The following is a 22,503-nucleotide window of genomic DNA, read 5'->3' as shown; positions in this document are numbered from 1 at the left end:
GGCATGAGAAATGCAGATATTCGAGGATGATCCTGTTCAAGTTTTTCAACTCACTTTCTCATCCGATACCAAGGACATCCTGCCATGTCAGCAATACACGTCTACGCCCTTCTTACAAATAGTGATGTCATTTTCTGTGCTGTCAATTTCCCTGGTTCTTTGGACCATTGATGAGCTCCGATACATTGCTCTCGAGAGCCGCACTTAAGATAGGACCCTAGAAGTAGAATTCTTTGATCAAACTCGTTGTTTAAAGCTGTTAATACAAGAATGCTCTCTGAAAATCCTTTCTTTTTGCGGGTTTGGAGCACGAGGACTCCAGGCCCAGAGCCCTCTCCACCATACCCAGCACAGTCTTTTCAGGAAAACCACTGAGCCAACCAAAAATAGTTACATGTTGTCAAGAATGCTTTAAGAAGGCATATCTAATGCATATTGGGAAGATTTCTATTTAAAATGACTGAGAAAACAATTACTGAGCACCTGTATTTTGCCACCTCTGTAAGGTGCTGGGATAAAAGAACAAATATAATAATAATAATGATAGTAATAGTAGTAATAATATTTTTTTTAAAAGAAAGACAAATAAGAGCCATGTCTGTCCTCATTTATTCAAACTGGGAGAAAAGGCAGATCTGGTCTCAGTGGAACAGTCATGCAGGGCTACAGAGTCGCATAAGACAGCCAGAGACATGCAGCAGAAATAACCTGGAGAAATTCGACCTGTGAGTGGCACAGGGTAAGGAAAGAGAGAGGGAGGGGGTGCCATATCCTTAAGGACCCTGAATGTCTTGTGAGGGCTTTTTGCAAAAACTACAGGAAACTATTAGAACTTTCTAAGCTGGGGAGTGACATGCAGCTTTTCACTGCAGGGAAACTCACTCTGGCCGTGGGGGTGGAGCCTGGGTGAAGGAAGACCTGACAGGAGATGAGGAGGTGGGCTTAGAGGTCCCAGAGCTCTGCACAGAGGGACCCAGTGAGGGACCCCCGGCCAAACTGGAGAGCTTGCAAGGTGGAAGCGTGGTGCTGGGCCTTACTGGGCTGGGGGGTAGGGGCCAAGGGGGAAAGATGGGAGTTTCTTGAAAGGGTACATTTTCGGTCACCCCAGAAGACACTGACTTCACTAATGCTGTGAATTGCCCTTGATGAAGAAGACCAGGGAAGAGCTGTGTTAGACCCCTCAGTCTGCTGAAAGCAAGTCCTATAAGAATGCGCAGGGAGCACGCCTTAGGGCAGAGACCAGGGTGAGCACAGTCCCTGGAAGAATGTGGGAGGAGATCCAAGACTGAATCGGCTGTTGAGCCCTTCGAGGAGGCTGACCTGGGGTCCTCTCTGACCTGCGGCTCTACCTCCTGATCTAGCTTCTTTTTACTCAGCTTATAATCCCTTTAGCAGGACAAAGGGCCTAAAATGCCCACAGCGTTTCTGGAGGGGGAAAACTAAAACTACAGCAAAACAGCTGCTGGGGTTTTTCAACATGAGAGACCATTGCTACCATTAAAGTGACTGTGCAGAGAGATGTGTTTCAGCCACACAGACCTCGCTGTCAGGGATATTCTGGATGAACTCCTGCAGCCCCAGCTTTCCAGGGACCCAACTCTGAGGAACACTGCCCTCAACTCATCCCAAGGAGACGGTCGACTTCTCCATGAACCCGATGCCTGAAGTTTTCCCTCTGCCCCTAGTCAGAAACTTGTTCTCAGAGACCCAGGAATGAGCTCACCCTCCAGGGGTGTAATTCAGTATCACCCCAACCAAGAAGGATCACAGGACGCCCTCAAGCCTTGGCCAAGTGCTCCCAACACACCCCAGAGACTAACAGAGGCCAGCATTGTCGTTCCCATCCCCCAGGAGAATCAATAGGAGCCAGCGCCGTAAACAGATCCTCCTCTGCTCCGATGAAGCCACACAGGAGCGTGTAAAGGAGCGTTAACAAGGCTGCTTTGTGAAGCTGCTGGCGCGGCGCCATCCTGCGAGCAATGCGGGCTGCACATCTGTGCGTAAGCCTCGCTGCACTCTTGGGAGGTGTCCACAAGCTATTCGAGTAGTTCCACTGGGGCTGCAGGTTCACCCCAGGCAGAGGCCAAAGCCCCACATTGTGGCCCGAGCGTTCTCTCTCCTACTTGCAGGGTCGACGTTTTTTATGCAAGTGAACCTGTGTCCGATCTGATTTGAAAGAAAGGAAGCAAAAAGGGAAGAGCCAAGGCAGGGAGCATATGGGGTGGCCACCTGGGTCCCTTTCCACCCTACCAGCCTTGAGCCTCACACAAAGACCCTCCTGTAGGCAGCCAGTCTGTGCCAAGTCGGTTCTGTTTTCACACCTCTCTTTAGAGATAAGAGGTAATGCTCAGGAATCACATAACCGAGTTGCGAAATGAAACTGATCAGCTAAAATTGACCATTTTAGGTGCCAAAGTGGGAGCTAGCTCGGTAGGTCCTCAATGGGGCCCCTGTTTTCCTTCCTCCTCACCCATGAGGAAGCCTCCGATCGGCCGGCCCATTGGCTCATTGGACGGGGAGCAGACAGGGATTTGTTCTCAGTCAAGTGCACCGATGTTCACTCACTGCCCTTCAGGAAGCACTGGGGTCAGCTGACACCAGGAAGCCTGCTCTGACCCTCCCAGCGGTACAGGCAACTGCTCCGTTGGCAGGCAACACCTGTCAGAAGCTCAATTACCTAGACTTGGGGGATTTTAGGGGACAAAGGCAAGATGTCAAAGGACCCTCAGATCTCTGGTCTCCTGAGTACTACCCACTAGGACGCCCACAGCTCAGAAAAGCATTATGTGCAAGAAGTTTGCACTCAAGACCCACTGCCAACTGATACTTGGTCCACTTCCTGAAATAGGATCGGAGGGAGCCCAAATCCAGGTGTGTAAAGCAGAAGCTGTAGGGAGGCGCACCTCTGGGAGAGACCACTGGCTCAGGCTGTTTGCCCAGATCGCTTCTTTAAAGCTAGCTATCCCGCCACCCCCCACAGTCACCCCTCAGAGCTCCTGCCCTCCCCGACCAGCCTCCTCTCCTAGCCAGTCAGGCTTAGGAGGCTCCCAGCCACCGGGCCAAACTCTGGCTAATTACAGTTCATCATTTCAGTTGTCCTGGTGTCAGAATCATCATCCCTGTCACTGCCATTGAGCTGGGAGTGCAATGTTTAGGGCATCATCAACTTCATAGACCTTGGGCTCAGAGATGGAGGCCCCCAGGCCCCGTAATACCTGGCACAAAGACACCTGTTGAATGACTGGATGAGAAAATGGGTGGATGAAGAGTCTTTCTCATCATGAAAATTGAATGAGAATAAATATCAAGTCTTGGACAGAGCTAACCTGCATGTGGCTGCTCTAGCCTGAGAGTGGGGTGGAGACAGGACGGGGAGGGGTTTCCAGGGTGCTTAGCTTGTCCTTGCAAACATGTGCATCGATGGGCAGATACCAGCTGACACCAGATTTGGATAGGAAGCCTGATAGAGACAGAACTCTTCCTAAGGTTGGTTACAAATGGTGACCTCCACTCAAAGACAATCAGAAATGAGTTGCAGGACACCTCTGCCTTGCTTTCTTCTCTCCTAGATGCCACGGTCTTGACTGTGGCTCTTTCCTGGATAGAAGGTGCTCTGCCGGGCTTATGCCACTCTCCCGTGTCCTTATTCCCCCTTGCTTAGCAGAACTTGCTTCTCTTTCAATTACTTACCAATCTTTGTTCACCCACTACCCTTTATTATTATTGTTGTTGTTGTTGCTGTTGTTATTTTTTTTCAGATTCTTTTTTTTTTTTAAACATCTTTATTGGGGTATAATTGCTTTACAATGGTGTGTTAGTTTCTGCTGTATAACAAAGTGAATCAGTTATACATATACATGTGTTCCCATATCTCTTCCCTCTTGCATCTTCCTCCCTCCCACCCTCCCTATCCCACCCCTCCAGGCAGTCACAAAGCACTGAGCTGATCTCCCTGTGCTATGCGACTGCTTCCCACTAGCTATCTACCTTACGTTTGGTAGTGTATATATGTCCATGCCTCTCTCTTGCTTCGTCACAGCTCGGACTCCACATACTGAAGATCCGGTCTACCAAACAAACTGCATTTGTTAAGAAATACTTCTTTGCAATCAGGATAGTTGACCAATGTCACCACATTGGGTAGACAGAAGTCTAGCCCAAAGCAAAAAGGACTTGAGCCTGTTTATCATATGCATCTTATCCTGGGTCAGTGCATTAATTTTTATGCAAATGTTGTAATGCATAATTTCTATAACCTTATATTTTTATATTCTGCCATTTGTAATATTAAAATAATTGAGAATGCCCTCTCCCCCCATACCCACCCACCCAATACTATTTAGAGACCCCAAGTTAGAAATGAAGACATTAAGTTGAGGTTCTCTTTAAGGAGTGAGGTTTTTGGAGCTTGCAGAATGGGAAGAATTCTTTTCTTCTGGTTTTCTGGAATAAGAAAAGCTAGTGGGCTGAGACAGATCTTGTGGAAAACAGCTACCCAACTCCGCAGCCTCTGGGTTGACCAAGCCAAATTCTTTTATATGTCTGGCTCCCTCCCCCGCCTCATCCAACAAGGACTGAGAGCTGAAGGGGGTCCCACAGAGGTGGGCTCCTTCCATTCCTGTTTGCCCTTAAATGGCCTTCCTTTGCCCACCTCTTGTAGGAAGAATTTGTGCCTCCGGTGGGAGTGGTTACAGTAGCAGGGACATTAGCAACATCTAAGGCCCTCTTATCTGGCCCTAACCTACTTTCCTGGGGAGCTTATCTCTCTCCCACCTACACTACTTATTTTGCAATCAATGGTCTAGGGGTAGACAGTGGTAGGGAGGGGTGGGTGAAACTTGAAAAGCATAGTTTGTATGATAATTTTATGTAGGGGTGGGGTCTGGGGGAATGAAAACAAATGCCTATGCTGTCCCAAAAATACTTACAGAAAGAAAAGCTCGATAAAATCTTGGCTAATGGAGATCCACAGAAGATAACTGGGAACCAGCCTAATTTCGAGTTAATGAGCACCTTCAGGGGTTGTGTGGGGAGGTGAGGAGGGTATGAGATTCTTCTGTTTATCCAAAGGGGGCAGGGTTGAACAAGACCACTTTCTCTGGCCATGGGGTCTACTCCCAGAGCTGGTCAGATCCTGCTTTCTCATCCCTCCAGTGTGTGTTCCGTTTATTCGGTCCATGCTTCCCTCCAGCCCTCCAGCCCTTCTACCAGCCCACAGGCTACTCTCTGAGGCCCCTACCCTCCTCTGAACCCCTCATTGGCTGCCCCGCCCAGCCCTCAACACTCACTTGCTCCTGGTGTCGTCACTTCCACGGGCCATGCGGGTGTTGAACACTGCTATGTAGGTGTTCATGGTCGTTCTCCTCAATTTGACTTCTAAGTTATTCAATATCTGAAAAAACTCTAAAGTCCAACAGTCAGCCCCCAGGATAAGTCCAGAACTTTTAAAATGATCTCATAGCTCCCTATACCTTCATTGCACTAATTTTGATAAGTAAACTTTTTTGTACACAGATTTGTCTAAGGTTTTCTCTTCCATTGGACCACAGGGACTTTCTTTGTCTCCATCACAGGTACAGCAGAGTTAGAAGTTACTGTTTACTACGGGCTGGCTGTATACACTCTGGGTCAAGTAGCTCGTGTAAGGAGCTTTGCACACATTATTCACACCAACCCTATAAATTATTTAGATGTCACTTCCAATTTGCAAATTAGGAAATTTAGTCCTTAGGGGGGTTAACCAAGGCCACCCAGCAAATATGTATGGAAGCAGGATTGGAACCCCAGCCCCCCCCCACACCACCTGCCTCTCATCTCCTTGGCTGTGAATAGTGTGTTTGTTAGGTGATTGAGTGAATGAATGAAGGAATGAACGATAGGACGTTTAACAACTTACCATCCACAGTCCCAGTGTGGACCATGTCACTTCCAAATTGTGTTTTTCTCCTCTTTTTAGTTTATTTATTTATTTATTTTAATTTTAATTTTTGGCCCCGCTCTGTGGCTTGTGGGAGCTTAGTTCCCTGACCAGGGATCGAACCCCGGGCCCTCGACAGTAAGAGCGCGGAACCATAACCACTGGACCACCAGGGAATACCCTATTATTATTTTTTTAGATTCTCATTCCCAATCCTTTCCCTGTCTTAAACCTCTAAGAATACATGTCTTTGTAAAAATACATTGTGGTGTTTTGTGTACATATTTTTAATCTATTTTAATTATGGAGGGATTAGAGACTTTGTTCTGTTTCTTACTGTTTCAACCAACAGTGTGCTTTTTAAATACATGCTGGTGTATCGATATCAAATTCCTTACTTCCCAGTGCTGGACAGAATTCCATAGTTTATATCCAGCAGTGTAGACTTACCTTGTCCCCAACACCTCAGTTGCCTCTACTCCCCACCACGACACACAATACGCCAGCGCACTTTCAATCCCATTGGAGGCAGGCTCCATTTTTCCATGAACGCGTCTAGCAGGTTGCACCTGGAGATGTGAGGCTGGGGGAGCAGGCTGCCCTCTACGCTCTGACATCTTGGACTGTGACAGACAGCGTAAGAAGGGATCTATCAATCCCTTTTGGCTTTGTGCACTCAGATTCTAGTCTCCAAGGACACTTTCAGAAAGAATTTTCTACTGCGTGGTTTGATTTTTTTCCTTTCTTACGCATGTGAACCTGACCTATATACTGTTAAAAATCACTATAACTTAGTAGTCATGTGGGCAGATTCTGGAAACACACAACCTCAGTTCAAATTCCAGTTTGACTACTTACCAGCTATACTCAACTCCTGTGTCTCATTTTTCTCATCTGTGAAACGGGCATAGCAATAATAATAGTACCCACCACCCAGGCTGTTGCATTTAGAACAGTGCTTGTCAGGAGAAAGCACCTAATAAGTGTTGGCCCTCATTGTTTAAAACACATATAGGATCTGAACCTACAAATCCATTTACATAACTTCTGATACTGTCAGCATAGAAAAGTTGGGACATTAAAAAGAAAATGAAGAGAAACAGAGGATGTGTCTGGCTACACCAAAGTAATTCTCTTTGTAATCTCTAAGGGTCAGAGCTTTACAGGCCCATTTTGGGCTTCTAAGACCAAACACAGCCATAAACAACAGAACTCCAAAGAAATCTGTTTCTTTCTCTCGGTCTGGCTCTGAGGGGTTTACAACTAACAAGTTCTGGCTCCAGGGGGACCCTGTTTCCCCCAGTGTATAAGACGTTCTTGGCCGTCGCCGTTGATTTTCTGCTTCTTTGTCACTTTTGGATGCTGGAGCCCTTGAGTGTCTAAGCTGGATTCAGAAGAGACAAGGATCAGCCACCGGGAGCTTGAGAGCTTGAGAGCCGTAGAGAAGAGCTTCTCTTTCATGTCGTGTGGCTCCAGAGTGACTCAGTCCTGGCAGCCTTGATTTGGGCCGTATTTAGGAGGCAGCTCTGGTGGCGCTCAAGCCTGAGATTTATGGCTTGTTTGTCCTGGACCCATGCAATATTTTTTCCTGCCTTGAAGATGAAAGGGTTACTACTATTCTCTACACTTCGCCATCTCCTGCATTTTGTGGGATGTAGGCTTCTGCAGTGTCCCTCTTATTTATCTGGAGAATTAACTTCTAAAGGATATGCTCATCTCCCTAACCAGCCATAGCTGAGGGCCTTGATATATAAGACCCTAAAAGGACAATTGGATGGCTTTCTGAAAAAAGGTCTTCACGTTCACTCTGTCATGGTTCTTCCCACCCCTATGACTATTATCTGTACTATAAACTCCATGGGAAGACCTTTGAGTGGACAAAGAAAAGCCAATCCTTCCACAAAGTTATAAATTCCTTGCAAGAAGGGCTGGTCTCTTGTATTTCTTTGATCCCCTACAGCGCCTAGCACAGTGTCTGGTACATGGTAGATACTCAAATATTTGTTGATTGATAAGATTCCAAGACTCAGATTGGAGTGAATGGACAACATTTGTCTAAGGAAAACTGAATGATTTGCTATACAAAACCTCTTAATTCTCCTTATCAGGAGTGATCAAAATTCTAATTTACACTAAAATATTTAAAAGTAAAAATTGTGGTATCTATAAAATATTTTATAAGGTTTAAAAAATCTGCCTAGTGAGGTGAATTCAGCTGTTTATTCGTTTCCTTTTTTTTTTTGGCCATGCCACTCGGCTTGTGGGATCTTAGTTCCCCGACCAGGAATTGAACCCAGGCCCTCCGCAGTGAGAGTGCAGAGTCCTAACCACTGGCCCGCCAGGGAATTTTCCGTTTGTCTCTTGATAGACATGTATCGAGTTCCCATATACGTCAGACACTATTCTGGGCATCAGAGGAACAGAGATACTTCCTGCCCTAAATTCACCAACAGAGTAGAAACTGGCAGGCCAGCAATTAAGATATTATAAAGGAAGCACTTTGATAAGGGCATCAGATTGACAGTAGTGAGTGAAATAGAGGTTCTGAGACTCAGGGGCTGATCTGGAGTTGACCTTGACCCGTGTGGAATCAGAACACCTTGGTGTTGGCCCACAAGCTGGAAGTGAGAGCTAGGTTCACAGGGGACTGGTGCTGACCAACAGCAGGCTTAGGAAAGCCACTGAGACATCACATCATAATTTGCTCATTTTAAAATAGTGATGAGGGCTTCCCTGGTGGCGCAGTGGTTGAGAGTCCGCCTGCCGATGCAGGGGACACGGATTCGTGCCCCGGTCCGGGAAGATCCCACATGCCGCCGAGCGGCTGGGCCCGTGAGCCATGGCCGCTGAGCGTGCGCATCCGGAGCCTGCGCTCCGCAACGGGAGAGGCCACAACAGTGAGAGGCCCGCGTACCGCAAAAAAAAAGGCAGATAAAATAGTGATGAAAGGGAATTCCCTGGCGGTCCAGTGGTTAGGACACCGCGCTTTCACTGCCGAGGCCCCAGGTTCAATCCCTGGTTGGGGAACTAAGATCCTGAGAGCTGATTGGTTCAGCCAAAAAAAAAAAAAAGAATTGTGATGACAACACCAAATTTACTAATTTGCCCAGAGAATTTAAATTGCAGTTTGAAAATTATAAAGTGTACACAAATAAGTGATCTAAAAAAGAAGCATGCCCCCAGGACCTACCTCGGAGAATTGTCACCAGGATACATTGATGTCATGCCTGTGAGGGCGCTTCAACACTTGAAGAGCTAACGTCTGCACCGTTTTAAATCAATTAACGTCCTGTCTTCTCACCTTCTCCAAGGTTAAAGCCAAAAGTCAAAGCTGAACAGCTGGACATTGTCCCCTTCAAAGTGCCTTATTTTTGTACAGGACAATGTGACTCAGAGTTTGGCCAAATCTCAGGGAGGGGATTTTGATGTGGCCGACTTTGGCTAAATCGACTGCAGCACTGTTAATATATTGAATCTCCACAATCCATGATGACAAAAGTGGTACAAATCATGACTGAAGGGATGAGCCTCTTAAAAGTAGGTCAGATACTAACCAGCCAGGAATAGAGAAAATTAAATACAGGTGCGAGGGCCAGTGAATTGTTTGGGGTCTCCACCCTATTCCGTTAAAAAATAGTAAAGGAGGAAGGGAAATGAAATCAAATGAGCTTTGCTAACATGCCCCCATTTTCTCCATTTCCTAATCCTTTTATAAATTCCATTGAGATGGGATTTGCTTTCAGACTGATTATGTGGCTTAAAGATCAGCATAATTACAAGATATGTGCTGAAAGGAAATTCCTCGTCTTGAATGTTTGGTTTCCTTTCCAGTATTGAGTAGTGGATGACCTGGCTGGAACCAGTTTCATCTGGGACCTTCCCCAAGCATCTCAGAGGTAAAGAGGACCTTCACAATAACCTCACAATTTTTAAATGAGGAAACCAGGACCCAGAAGAAGGCAGATGGTTTTCCCAGCAACTCAGTGGCAAAGCCAAGGATAGGGTTTTTTTTCTTTTAAATGAGTTCATTTATTAACGTTAATTATTGTTCACGTAAAGCTAGAAAATGGGATCTTGAAAAAACTAAGCTTAACTATAACATCACAGAGTCGATATTTCAACAGTAACATGAATCAAGTAATGAATAGCCCCTTATGATCAAGAATGGGGCTGTTTTTTATTTTTGATAGAAAAATTATATTTATTTCAACCAAGGAAAGAAATCACAAGTTACGAATTTTAAAAGCTGACCAACATCACAAAATCTGTAACTGCCAAGAATGGGGCTCTTGACCAAAAAATGTTTTGGAAATGGAAAGCACAGGCTTCATCCATATCTTCCACTTCCCTTTTGGCCTCAGAATGGACCTTCTGGGCTCTTCCAGGCCAGGATTTTTCTTTGTTTCTTTTTTTTTTTTTAAAGTATCAGTTGTCTTCCAGTGATCTGACGCTTACTTACTTACTTTATTTATTTATGGCTGCGTTGGGTCTTCGTTTCTGCACGAGGGCTTTCTCTAGTTGCGGCAAGCGGGGGCCACTCTTCATCGCGGTGCGCGGGCCTCTCACTATCGTGGCCTCTCTTGTTGCGGAGCACAGGCTCCAGACGCGCAGGCTCGGTAATTGTGGCTCACGGGCCCAGTTGCTCCGCGGCATGTGGGATCCTCCCAGACCAGGGCTCGAACCCATGTCCCCTGCATTGGCAGGCAGACTCTCAACCACTGCGCCACCAGGGAAGCCCCCAGGATTTTTCTTGTTCTGCCTTCGGCCCTCCAAAAAAGTTCCAGAATTTCTAGCATCAGTCATCATTATATTATCAACAACAATCACTTGCTAATTATCGTAAATGACCTTTGTAAGAGTGAGATAAAGTAAGCACCTTCGGGCTTCCCTGGTGGCGCAGTAGTTGAGAACCCGCCTGTCAGTGCAAGGGGACGCAGGCTCGAGCCCTGGTCCGGGAGGATTCCGCGTGCCGCGGAGCATCTGAGCCCGTGCACCGCGGCTTCTGGGCCTGCGCTCTGGAGCCCGAGAGCCACAGCTGCTGAGCTCACGTGCCACAACTACTGAGGCCGGCGCGCCTAGAGCCCATGCTCCACAACGGGAGATGCCACCGCAATGAGAGGCCCGCGCAGCAACAAAGACCCAAAACAGCCAAAAATAAATAAATTAAATAAATAAATTAAAAAAAAAAAAAGTAACCACTTTCACAGAGCTTCAGTCTGGAGAACATGACCTGAGATTAGGGGAAAACTTTATAATAATAATAACAATAATAGATTTTTTTTAAAGCCAACTGTTAAAAGCTTTACCTGTTTGTCTCTTCTAATGCTTTCACTGAACTCCACACCCATTTTACAGATGAGGAAACTGAGACCAGCTCAGAGGTCACAGCCTGAGTGACACATGTGTATCTCACTCCAAAGCTCTTACACTTAAACATTCATGATCTGGACTTCCCTGGCGGTCCAGTGGTTAAGACTCTGCATCTCCACTGCGGGGGGCGAGGGTCTGACCCCTGGTCAGGGAACTAAGATCCCATATGCCACACTGTGCGACCTAAAAAATAAAAAACGTTAATGATCATCCATGGGAGAATGGGTGTGGGAGAATGGAATGCCTAAGAAAATGGAATAATATGTGCTCTTTCCTCAAGGAGGGTCCTAAAATATTATGTATTTACATAATATTTTACAGTTATTATAATAATTATACCATCTCATCTTCACCCCAGAAAACAGGAGTTTTTCTCAGCAAGGACACTTACTGGAAACAAAGCCTCTCTTCACAACACCCTTCACATTGATTGGACGTTTTAATGTATTAATATTCCTTTTGTATGCATAGATTCATCAGAGATTTTTAAAATTTCTTCTCATTCTGAACCAATTTATTAAATACATATAACATTTCTGAGTACCAGGCAAGCTTCTAATTATGTCATCCTCACAATCACCCGAAGAGGGTGGTACTATTCTTGTTTCCATTTTACAGATGAAGAAACTGAGACACAGAGAGGTTGGACAACTTGTCCAGAGTTACACAGCTAGTAAGTTGTGACCCCAGAGGATTCAAAGGCAGGCAGTCAGGCTCCTGAGTGCAGACTTTGGCCACGACACGGTGTCACCTGGTCCACACGGTACAGCTGCCTGGGAAATGTTAGAGGCTAACTCACGCCGATGCGGAATAAGTTCTTGGCTTTGCAGAGTTGTGTAGGGTTGTGAGAGGTGCTTGTAAAAGTGCTCAAGTGCTTCCTAATCGTTCTCACTCCTGTTGCCTTCTCCGGGCCCCTTACAGAGTTTGGGTGTCTGGTCAGTTCTTAATAAAGAGAAGCTGAGCTGAATGAGTCAAAATGTTGTAAAGGTCAATGCTGAAAGAGGTGCCCTTGAGTGTTTCCTTTTACATGTTTCTTCTGGAAGTAAACAGACATTTGGGTCACAAAAAGCAGCTGGGAATGCGGACCAAGGACAGTCAGGGTGCAGAGAAAAACTCAGCATTGTTGAGGCTGTTTTGGAGAGAAAGTGTTTTGGGGTTTTCTTTTTTGGTAGGAAAATTGCACAATAGCTTAATATACAGTCAAATGTGCCTTTCTCATGATTCCCTTGTAATGCTCCAAACCCACTTGATCTCTGGTCACTTCTAAAGGTTTGAAATCATATCATCTTTATGGAAAAGGATTTTTTATAAGCATTTTTAACCATCACAACTAATTTATTTTTACACCTTAAGAAAATGGCTTCAAAAAAAAAGAAAAGAAAATGACTTCACAGTGTAAGCCAGCTTTGTTAACAAAGACTGAGAAGCTACGGTAGACTGAGAAACTTTATGATTATCAGAATATCCACGAAACGCTGAAGGAACATTTGAATACAACATTTTATCCACGTTCGAACTCAAACAGGAGAGGCAATGGGGAACCGGGAACGGCTGGTTTTCTTTCTAACTAAGCCAGAGACTGGGCAGAATGTAAGGGATAGTAATTCTCACCTACCCCCTACTTTATCCCCAGGACTCTGGAAGTGACTAAGACATCAGACAATAAAATACAATACCTGGGAAGTTAAACAGTGACTTGTGTGTGCGCACTCTTATGAAACGTAGACAGGAGCACCTGAGAGAGCATTTACTACAGCCAGGCCTTACCTTCTTATTGGCTTTTCGTGAAAAAGGTGTGGAATGGGGAGCGACGCAGAGGAGTTTTGGCTTTAAGTAGATGCCTGACCATTTTAGCCTAGGCAGCCAATGGGGAATTGAATGGTGGAAGCAGCTCAGGTCATGATACACAGGTTAATAAATACGGGGAGGAATAATATTTTAGGTGACACATAGGATCGGGAGGGGAAAGAGGAACATTATGTTTAAGACTAAGGTTATGGGAGGTTTTTTTGCAAAAATAGCTGAGATAATTCCTCCATCCCTGTCTTATACCCCTTTGTAATGCAACTTTGCCACTTCTCCCTTTGAGAGGTGAGGTGCGTTTCCCTACCCCTTGAACCTGGGCCAGCCTTGTGACTTGCTTTGACAAACAGAATGTGGCAGAAGTGACATTTACAACTTCTGGGCCCAGATGACTTGCAGCTTCCACTCTCGCCCTCTTGGCGTGCTGCCCTTCTGAAGAAGCCCAGGCTAGCCTCTCCGAGGATGAGAGACCACGTGGAGAGAAAGGCCCAGCTGGAGCCAACACCAGTTCCAGCCATGTGAGTGAGGCCATAAGAGCAGCCAATCCCAGCCTACCTGCCATCTGACTGCAGTCATGAGTGACCCCAGATGAGACCCACAGAAGAACTACCCAACTGAGCGCAAATTGCTGACCCACAGAAATGTGGGCAAATAAATGGTTATCATTTAAAGCAACTATATTTTGGGAAGGTGTGTTATGTATCCATAAACAACTAATATAGAAGTTGGTATTAGAAGTGGGATGCTGGGATAATTAACCTAAAATAAGTGGCATTTGCTTTAGGACCAGATAGAGGGCAGAGGCTGGAAAAATGGCAAGGAAATTGTTAGTGGAAAAACTGCACTAGAAATGCAGTGAGGAAACTGCTAAAGGAGACTGGAGAAAAGGCAATCTGTGTTCAATAGTGACCAAACAATTGGTCAAATATTGCCTGTGGCAACTTGGAAGATAGAAAATATACCTAATGAGCTGTGGATCTGAGTAAGGAGATTCTGTCTTAGAGAGAGAGATAAGCTAAAGGAGGAACTACTCAGTTTGCAAATAGAATTTAGAGGGACTATAGAAGGCCCAGTATGTGCTTGCACAGAACCACGAGTCAAGGACTAGGGAACAATAGACTGCTGGGGCCCCGGGTTCAATCCCTCGCTGGGGAACTAAGATCCTGCAAGATATGCGGCGTGGCCCAAAAAAAACAAAAACAAAAACCCCAAAAAACTGGTTTCTAATCAAGAATATTTCCTTAGAGTAGGAGCTGAAAGCATGTATCCAGCTGGGTTTCAAAACTGTCATGTACCAGTGACTGCTACGTGTCTCTAGTTGTTCCCTTTTTCTGAATGGAAATGTCTACAGTGGTTGTCTGGTCTCTCATCATAGTATATTTAGGGGCAGAATGGTGCAGATTCCTGTAAATTAAAAATGCAAGTTCTCTGCAGCCTTCTGCTCCTAAACCTACTATGGCGTTTTTTATGATATACCAGAGGAGGTTCATCCAGATGTGGACCTACTTTTAATGACTAGATTCTGAACTTCAAGCTTAATCCCCTAATGGAATGAATCCTATAGGGAGAAGTGCTTGCTGTTATTGTTTTGATTGAACCCCGGCCATGGCAGTAAAAGCGCTGAATCCTAACCACTAAACCCCCAGGGAATTCCCAGGGAGAAGTGCTTTTTTATGGAGGAGGGATGTGACTGACTATGGCCAGAGGTGGACTTTGGTATATGATTTGCAAAAATGGGCACAATAATTTCTCCCACCCCTGCATGCACGTCCCTTTTCAGGAGGACTTGGCTGTGTTTCCCCATCAGGACTTAAAGCCTATTTACCGACAATCTGAATCTGATTTAGTAGATTGTGGCAGAAGGGTGACGAGGTTGCAGTCTAGGCTTCAAAAGGTCTTGCAGCTTCTGCTCTTCTTGGAAGGCTTCCCCCTTGGGAGGAGCCCAGGCTTGCCTCCTCGAGGATGACGGACCACATGAAGGGACCCCTCGCCCCACTGACCCACCAGCAGCCCCAGGCAAGACTAGCAGAACTGTCCGGCTGAGCCCAACCCAAATTGCTGACCCACAGAGTCATGAGTAGATAAAAATTGGTAATGTTTTAGGCCATTTGGGGTTGATTTGTTACACAGTAATAGATAACTGATAAAAGGGGGAAGAGTCTATCTCAACAGTAAAAGACTTTTTTTCGTCTTCCTTCAACATAGTTCCTGGCTCACGATGAAGTGGGCAAAATTAGTCTGGGGTCGGGCCTGGGGTGGAGCTTGAGTTTCTGTGACTCTCCCCGGAGGAGGGAGGAACATTAACTCCTTTTGAGACTCGGGACTTCCTCAGTAGTGGATAAGAATAATGATTACAACCTGAGCACTTATTAGGGTCAGACACAGCACCCAGCGCTTTCCTTGGATCATCTACCTTAACAACAGGCCCTATTGTACCTATCTGCGGTTGAGGTAAGTGAGCCTTAGAGAGGTTATTTAGCTGGAATTCAAACTTAGTCTCACCCTTGAGCTTTAACTACTGTGCTGAAGCCCCGACTTTGCTGGCACAAGAACACAAATGTAGAGGCAGGTAGAAAATAGCGATTGGTGGGGAGCATTCAGAGGTGCTAAAGGCTGACTATGGAAAAAACTTTCAGACAGTTCTTAGCTTAGGTTAGCTCTTTTCTCCAGACTCCCATACCCCCAACTTGATTATTTTGCCAGTTTTCTGCAGTTGTGACATCTTTTGCAAATTACTTCTAAAGCTTCCCTTCACATTCATAAACTCCGAGGATTCCTACTGTAACCATCGGGTGAAGAGAGTGCAAGTCAGCCTGAACTGGCTTCAACACAGGCTTCTCACCAACTCCTCTGTCGCCCGTTTGGGTCTTTCGCTCTTTGTCAGCTCACCACCTGCTGGAAAGTCAGCCACCTCCATTTGATTAGCAGCTCTTAAAATCAAAGTTCAATTCAGAATTCAGAACAAAAGCAGAACCTGGGCACGTGTACTACAACAAACTCCACAAGTCTCGTGCTGGCAGACTTTATTTTAAAGAAACGTGATAACAGTATAACTGATGCTTCTGGCTGTGCTCTAGGTCAAGTTCAAGTTCTCCGACTTACAGCTCCCAGGGAGAGTAGCAAGAGAGAAAATAGATAGGAGGGAGGAAGTTTACTAGTAGAATAAGGAAAAAAATAAAAATTCAAAAATAGAGAAGAAGGAGATGATGAGAAAAAAATGAAAGAAAATGGGAGCAGAAAGGATCCATTTAAAGAAGAAAGTGAAATAAAGAAATGAGAGAAAATGTGGAACATGGGAATGTGAGAAAAGGGAGCAGAAAGAAACATTGGGCTTAGGTAGTGTGATAATTTTATTAAACAATTTTAATGAGTCATGGGGATGTAATGTACAGCATGGTTATTATAATCAATAATACTGAGTTGTGTATTTGACAGTCGCTAAGAGAGCAGATCTTAAAAATTCTCACCACAAGAAAAAAAATTGTAACTATGTGGGGTGACAGATGTAGTGATCGTTTGACAATATACACAAATATCAAATCATTATGTTGTACACCTAAAACTAAAATAATGTTATATGTCAATTTTATCTCGATAAAAATAATACGTTTTAAAATTCTGTTTTCCACATTTCTCACCTTCCACCGCAAAGCACAAGGCACACGTCTAAAAGAAAATATAGATCCCTACAGAATCAGTATCTTCCACTACAAACACACACACACACACACACACACACCCCACAAACACACACACACACAGTGATATAGGAAGGAGTCAGGGAGCCAGACTCTCTGCAGGAATATTCTGTGGTCTGTCCTTCCCTGGCACTCCTGTCCTCTTCAAGAGACCTATCGCTTTCCAGGTCTCCTTAGCAAAGGGCAGACACATTGGTCTCTGCTGAGCCTCTGATGCTGTCATCCCCCAAACATCTTCATAAGACAGCAAGCGAGGGACGAGTGTGTTCAACGGGAGGGTTTCGTCTATTTACAGATTCATATCGGTGGGTGGCCAACTGAGTTTGAATCTTGTAAGAGGACAGGAAAACAAGAAAGCCAGCTTGCTTAATCAAAGGTTTTCAAATATCCATTTGGAAAATAGAGTTCTGAGGAAAATCCCAAACATATTTTCAGCAGAGTCTGCTCCTCCACTGTAAGTTCCACGTGACCCGCAATCAACACCGTGTCTCCCTCAGATTTGACTTTTCTGAGGCTTAGAACAAGTGAGAGAAGATTCCACAATAGCTATGAAGGACATCTTAACAGTTATTTTTTGGTAATTTAAGGAGATATTTTTGCCTTTTCTCCCTTAAAAAAAACGTGTTTTCCAAAAAGGAATGAAAAAGGAATACAGACACTTCCCTGGCAGTCCAATGGTTAAGATCTCATGCTTCCACTGCAAGGGGGCACGGGTTCGATCCCTGGTCGGGGAATTAAGATCACGCATGCTTTGGGGTGTGACCAAAAAATTAAAAAAGAAAAGAAAAGAAATACGAAGAGTTATATACTAAATTAGAGAGCTAAATACCAGCACCTCCATTTTCTGAATTTTAATGTTGGCAAAGTTTAGACGCTTTTCATCGAAGTACAGGTTGTCAGATACCGAAGTTACATACATTTTTTTTTTAACTTTCCAAAGGTCTGGAAAACACAACAAACAAAATAAGAAAAGCCAACAAAAGAGCAAAAAACAGTCTAGGTGTCTTCATTTCCTCTGTCACTTCCCCCTCCTCCCCCTGTTTCCATCCCCATCCCGGCTTCCCTGTAACAGACAGAGAGGGGTCTGGGTGTTGAGTGAGATTCTGCTTTCATATCAGAGCAACTAGAGAAGCACTTCCACCATCTGGATTCTACCCAGAGTCATAACTTGAGGTGCTTGTGTGATGTCTGGGTTCCCACTGGCCTTCAGCAAACACCGATTTATTCATACCCACGCTCATTCGAGCAAAGGCAGCAGAATCAGATCCTCTGTCCACAGCTAGAAAAATAAAACCTTGGAGTCGGGCTTCTCTGGTGGCGCAGTGGTTAAGAATCCGCCTGCCAATGCAGGGGACACAGGTTCGAGCCCTGGTCCAGGAAGATCCCACATGCTGTGGAGCAACTGAGCCCATGTGCCACAACTACTGAGCCTGTGCTCTAGAGCCTGCGAGCCACAACTACTGAAGCCCACGTGCCACAACTACTGAAGCTCGTGCACCTAGAGCCCATGCTCCCCAACAAGAGAAACCACTGCAATGAGAGGCCTGCACACCGCAACAAAGAGTAGCCCCTGCTCGCCACAACTAGAGAAAGCCCATGCGCAGCAACGAAGACCCAAGACAGCCAAAAAAATAAAAATAAAAATAAATAAAATTAAAAACAAACAAAAACCTTGGCGTCGTCAAAGGTCACACACACAGTCAGAACCCAAACTAGTGGCAGTGGTACAGAGAGCTGTGGGGCAAGAACCCCAGGGCCCCTGGCACTGAAGTGACCGGTTTCTAGCAGCACTGAGCTCTCCTGCTACCTTACAAGTCCACACCCTGTGCCTCACTGCCAACTCCGTTTCATCATAAGGCAGTACAACTGCAGAGCCCCCATTAAATGAAAAGTACAAAAAGAAGAAAGGGAGGAAGGGAGGTAGGGATGGAGGGAGGGAGGGAGGGAGGGAGGGAGGGCGGGTGCTGGCATTTCTCTACAAGGCTTTTAAATTTTCCCATGCCATATGAAACAAACGTTTTGTGTAATTTTCCAGTGGCCTTGATTAAAGATGTTATGTAATTCAATATAACTAAAGCTTGAAGAAATTAAAGGCCATGCCAGGTTTATCATATGTTTGGACCCAGCTAGAGCTCCAGAAACATTAAGCCCTCAAAATGTGGCCAGCTTGTTTCTGTGGAGTCTTGTCCTGCAGGATCTCCCCGCCTTTGCCTGGTACTCAAGGCCTTTTATAATCTGTCCCTGCTCTCCTTTTTTGCACAGTCTCAGCCCCTACCGACCCACACATGTCATTGTCTCCAGCCGGCCTGCTGGCACAAGCCCATGACAAGGCTTCTGTGCAGTCTTCTGGCCTCATTTCCAGTTCTCTCTCACATTCCCTGCTGATCTGAATCTGGTTCCTCCTGGAGAATCCATCCACTCCTTCTTGGAGAAGACTTCCTTCACCAACCCGTCCTCTGAACTCCAAACATTTGTCCCGGTCCAGGTCAGTCCCTTGGTACAGGAATAGATTCAAGCAGTACCCCTTGTCAGCCTGTAACTTGGGCGTGACCTTAGCCTCCCTGACCTGCTTCTTCCTTAACATGAGTATCACGAGATCCTCCTGCAGGGAGTTTTGTGAAGACGAAGTGAGGTAGCATACATAAAGTGCCTAGCACAGTGCCTGGAATGTTGGGGGCCCCCTGTGAACGCATTTTCCTGTTCCCTGTGCCAGACAGAGCACCAGGCACAAGGCCAGACACGGAGAGAGAGCAGCTGTCTGTGTCTGACATTACAAAAGCAAATTTTCCATCTCTCTGTGCCTCACATTCCTCACCTTAAAAATAGGGCTGTTGGGACTTCCCTGGCAGTCCAGTGGTTAGGACTCCAAGCTTCCACTGCAGGGAGCACAGGCTCGATTCCTGGTCAGGGAACTAAGATCTCACATGCCACAAGGCGCAGCCAAAAAAAAAAAAAAATGGGGTTGTTGATGTATCTCCATTATAGTCTGTATTATAAGCTTAGAGGAGTTAATGCCTAGAAAGGGCAAAGGTGCCTGGGCCATAGTAAATGCTCAGTAAATCTTAGCAATAATGCAGATGTGGGCAGAGGGACATTGTGGTAAAAAAAACAGATGTGGTTTTGGTCTTCGAGGAGTGAGTAGAAGATAAGACACGGGTTCGTTTGTCTACAATACAACTCTTTTGGCATTTGACATATATTATCTTGAGTTGTTAGTTATCTATTTACATGTATGTCTTGTCCCCTATCAAGATAGTAAACTTATTGAGGGTGGAGGGCCTGGATCAATTCTGCCACGTCCCCTTAACTACCCAGTGTGTCATGTAGATGGCAGACATTCAGTAATGTTTACTGCTAATCACTGAAGAGATTGATCTTTCCTCTGCAATAAAAACTTTACTATGAAGCTCCTATTCATCAGGAAAAATCAACGCATAACCACCATCCCATGGGCACAAGTGCCTCCAAGTCTCCCCCATCTGGAAATTCACCATCATTTTGGTTCACACACCTTGAGCTCAGCCACCGTCAATCTACACCTAAGTTGACCACTGGTCCCCCGAACTACATTTTTCCGAGAGGTAACAACCCCACTGGATCTCATTTCGCCCTGGCAACACCCTATGAGGCAAGGACAGTTACCATTCACATTTTATAGGTGGGGAAGCGGAGGCTTAGGGAGCTGAAGTTACTTCCTCAAAGCCACAAGTGAGGGACTTCCCTGGCGGTCCAGTGGTTAAGACTCCGCCCTCCCACTGCAGGGGGCACGGGTTCGATCCCTGGTGGTGGTGGGGGGGCGGCGTATGGGGACTAAGATCCCGCATGCCACACTTCATGGCCGAAAAAAAAAATAAAAAAAGCCACACAAGTGAGTGCTGGAGTTGAGATTTGAACCCAGACAGTCTGGCACAAGGTGGGGAGCGGGCAACCCTATGCCAGACTGCCTGATCTGGTGTCTGAAAGACAACTGGGCCTCCGCTAAGAAGAAGGCGATGGCGTATAAGAGCCGGCAGCATGGCACAGCCCCCTCTGTCAGCCCCCCAGGGAAGATCTTTTTGGCAGAGACGTCTTTCCTCACAGCCACGGTGAGAAAGACAGCCCGTGGGCAGGTGGCCACTTTCTCATGGGGCTCATAGCAACTGGGCCGCTCGTGCTTGTCTGGAGAACATTGACTCAGCCTCTCACCCTGGGCCTTCACAAGGGCCCCCACCCATGGCTCTTCACTCACGACCCCCTGACCCTGGGACCCCACACAGGGGCCTCTGGAGCAAAGACACTGACCCGCTGCTTCCCGCCTTCCTCCTACGCTTCCTCTTGTTGGTGATTTTTTTTATTTATGATTTTCAGCCCAGTCGGTTGGTAGCCTGCTGTGTTTGGAAATGGTAGATGATTAAACCTCCTGGCCAGGTGTAAATGCAACCTTTGTCATCTGGAGGCTGGGAGGATTACCTTGCTGCGCTGCAACCTCCCGCTGGCTCTGAACTTTCTGCTCTGAGCAGACCCTCTTCCAGGCCAAAGCCGGCAAGCCTTAGACCTCCAAACTGATTTCCCTGCTCTGAGCCCAGCCCAGAAGCCAGAGATTTCAGAGGGACGAACATGGCCACAAAGGCACTGAACAGAGCCTAAAATTCAGGGGAAACATCAAGCCTCCTGTCTCTCTCGCTCCTTTTTTTTCCCCCCAGGGAATTTTTACCAGGTAAATAATAAAAATATGTAATCATTGACTAGTCCTTTCCACATGAATCAAAGATACGTGTGCATTTCTGTTGCCAGTAAATATTCCCACTGTCCCCTCCTTTGCCCCAGCAGCCACCCCGTAGCCTTCAGTGTCCACTGTCCACTTATCCACTCAGATGTGGCTTCTGGCTTGAGCTCCTGGGAGCTGCAGCCAGGTGGGGAGGGGCAGCAACTAGAGGTTCCACTTCTAGAAATAGGTTGCCAGGCTCCCTCCCTCAAGGAAGCCCTGACAGCTAGCATGAGCCCTGACCCTCAGTGGCCTGTGAGAGGGGGAGGCCGAGCCAGGACTCCCTGTTCTGTGCAATTGCTAAACCGAGGACAGGAAGTTCTGGATCTGTGCTAAGGGCAGCAGTGGCCCTGTGCTCCTGGAGAAGCAGCCAGAAGCCGGCTGTTGACTTTTTCAGGCTGAGTTCTCACCAATAGACATGTGCTTCGGGAAGGTTATTGCTGAGCAAACAGCACGCGGCAAGCGTGCTTTCCGTGCGTCCCAGCCCACGGAGCTGCTCCAGGGGAGCTAGAGGCAGCGAGACCTGCTCTCCCGCTGCTTCCGTTTCTCAAAGTCCCCTTTCAGGCAGGCACTGGGGGGCTTTCACTGCATTTCAGCACAGTTTGGGCAGAGAAGTAAGAGTCTACTTGGGAGTTCTCTGCAGGCAGTAAATAAATGTTTGTAGAAGGCAGAATGAAGAAATCAATAAATCAATTAAGGTGTGTTTAGTGAGGCCCCCTGAGCCCCGCCCTGAGTCACACTCTGTGGGAGACTTGACGCCCCTCCAGCAGCTGTAGACAGATTGCGGGGGGTGGGGGGGTGGGGGATGGACAAAACTAACAACCGTGGGATCACTTGAAACAGCTCTACGCTAAACTACCATCCCTGCACTTAGAAATTTGGGCTCCATTTGGGTCTTTGCAATTGATGTTACAGATCACAGGGCTCTGTGAATTTTGCAGAGGCTTTCCATTGAAAGCGATATAATTCTA

This window comes from Delphinapterus leucas, chromosome 14 (assembly GCF_059928025.1).
Source record: "Delphinapterus leucas isolate spDelLeu-1000000601 "Yukka" chromosome 14, BTC_Dleu_Yukka2, whole genome shotgun sequence".
In the NCBI taxonomy this organism is placed as follows: domain Eukaryota; kingdom Metazoa; phylum Chordata; class Mammalia; order Artiodactyla; family Monodontidae; genus Delphinapterus; species Delphinapterus leucas.
The sequence above is the reverse complement of the archived record's forward strand: the minus strand, read 5'-3'. Positions refer to the sequence as shown.